Below are 2,753 nucleotides of genomic sequence, written 5' to 3'. Positions count from 1 at the left end.
GAGAGATACGCCTGCACCCACTTATAGCCCAATCCCATGTGTGTTTATAAGTAACTACAGTATTGCAAAGTATCCATATTTACCTGAAGTATGGACCACTGAACATAGTAGGATTCCTCAGTAAAATATATATAGAAACAGATCACAGTCAGTTCAGGCACACTATCCAGGAATCCTGCTTGGCTTCTATGCACTCCTTTGCTTAGCCCTTGGAGCTTTACCCCTTGCTTCAGAAGAGGTATCAGTATGTGAAAAGCCACCGTCTCCTTTAAGGCTGTCTGGTGGGCAGTTCTGCAGAGAGGTGTCTGGATGGGAGAGGATCGCTAGGAGGCAGAAGGTGATTGGATCTTTAGTGAATGGACAGTCTTGTTATTTTGAGCACCACAAAAGAAAAAAAGAGCATTGGAGGCATGGGCATAAACTTATCAGTTTTCAGGGGGGGAGGGGGCACTGGAAGACTGCAGTCAAGTAACAGGGGTCCAAAAACTTTCATATGGCAGATGAAAATAGAAACAGAAATGGAGTTTCAGTGGTTTTTAGTGCTGTATAGAGTTGGAAGACACAGCACCCGAAGGAAACCCAGGGTGTCCTGACCACCCTTAATGTGTTTTGTTGAACTGGTATTTTCTGGATAAATGGGTTGGCTATATCACTGAGAGACTTGTTTATATCCAGCCACAGCTCTGGTGAATGGTCAGGGCAGTAGCAGTAGAGAGGCAAGAAACAGAGACCAGCACTCAGGTCCTCCCTGCCTCCCTTTTCTAGGGCCCCTGGTGGTCTGGCTGGTTCTGATTAAAGTTTTTGGGGGGTTGGAAGTGGGCAAGCGGCTGGTGTTGCTGTGGCCCAGGAAAGGTCCTTTCTTGGAACCAGTGCTTCTGAATTTGGAAGAATTTGATGAGCCCAATTAGCTTGGCAGCCCAGCCCAACATGAGGTCTCAGCCTGGGGTCGCCTTTGCCTCGTGGCCTCCCTAAAATGTATACCCTTGAACAGAAGGCGGCGGCTGGTGGAGGAGCTGTCCACCTGAACTACAAGGATGTAAATTCCCTCAGGTTCCATTTTTCAGGGGGGAAAAAGCCTTCTTAAGAAAGAGAGCCTTGTATTCAGTGATATTTAATGCAAATAAGAGCATTTCTTCTTCTTTTTTAAGCAAATAAATTCCTGGAGTTTATGTACAAACATAAACCATTACAGTCCATCAGCATCTGACTCAGAGAATCATCTGCTCGCTATATGTAGAAGGAAAATGGAACACCTTAGGAATGATCCCACATTGAAACCTGGAGTCTCCCACACTAAACGTTTAGGCCTCCCTGCTTCCTTTAAAATAAGTGCTCATTAAAATAAGTTAGCCTCTTCAACTCACAGTTCCATCGACCACTGAGTGCGACAGTTCCAATTAAAAGAAACAAAAAGTATAATAAGAGGAAAATTGTTGAGCCAGTAGGTGGGAAAGAGAGGCAAAAGTATTAGAAAACAAAAACAAAAGAAACCACTATTCTAATATGATGTATGTAGATAATATAAAGGTATAGAAATAATATGATTAGAAATCTGGGATTTCAACAAACTATTTATTGAAGCATTTGTTTTCAATGAGATCTTTAGCAAGGGGAGGCTCTCAATTAGCTGATTTCTTCCAGAGAAAAATTACATGGATTTTCTTGATCTTTGATTTAAATGTGGAAAATTACCAACCCAACATGTCCCTTCTACTACCAAATGAATGTTTAATAATGTATTGCATTATTCTCCCTTTCATCTGCACCAAACCCTAGGCAGACAACCAGCTATGGCTCAGGAAATACAGATAGAAAATACAATGCAGAAAAGCCTATCCAAATACACTCTCCCACTATTCATCGGGGATGGTCCTTTATGAAGATAATGAAAAGTGGCCTTAAGCCTTGATTACAAAAAAAATTGTTTCTTTTATGTAGTTCATAAGAACAAATTCAGAAAGTTACAGCATCCTGAGCAATCCCTAAAAGGACATAGACGATCTTCTATTAACATGCTTGTATCAAGCAAGAAGAGAATGCAGTTTGCAAACTGCAGTTCTTTGAAATTGAATCCTGAGCATTTTGGCTTTCATATAAAAATACTTCGTCAACATTAAGTACTTTTATGTCCCATTAATCTTGGTGAGAAAGTTAAGATGTTGTTTTCTCCAGTTAAAATGTGTGGGACTTAAAAGTTGCTATGTTGTGGAAACCTGCTTGCTTTGAAGTAAACCCTGTTGAATTCAGTGGATATTTCTGTTGCATAAACATGCATGGGCTCAGGCTATGCAACACTTAACTTTGGATCACAGTACAGCTCCTAGCCTTTGTGGTCCCCCCAACAGTCTTTATTGCTGCTTTTTGCCACAGTCTTAGAAACCATTTTGGGAGTAAGCAAATTACCAATGGAGGTCAGTGGTTATCATTCTACAATAGTAATCTTTATGGTTCAGGATTCTGGGAACTGTGGTCCAAATGAAGGTTGGCTAGCTCACAGCACCAATAATTTCTCATGATCTTCTGCTTCAATATCGATTTCTGAACTAGGCAGTTTTCAACAGAAATGGCCCACAAGTCACACAAATGAAATGGCTAATGAACTGCAAATGTGTTCAGTTTGGAAATGCTTTTCAAACAACATCTGCTCACAGAATCTGAAATGTAACTTTGACTACAGGTATAAAGATCATGACACATTTTTGTTTTACTACTCTAACTTGGTCAAAACTTAGAGGACTGCTGGCTTACTCTGT

This window comes from Candoia aspera, chromosome 1 (assembly GCF_035149785.1).
Source record: "Candoia aspera isolate rCanAsp1 chromosome 1, rCanAsp1.hap2, whole genome shotgun sequence".
Lineage (NCBI taxonomy): Eukaryota > Metazoa > Chordata > Lepidosauria > Squamata > Boidae > Candoia > Candoia aspera.
The sequence above is the reverse complement of the archived record's forward strand: the minus strand, read 5'-3'. Positions refer to the sequence as shown.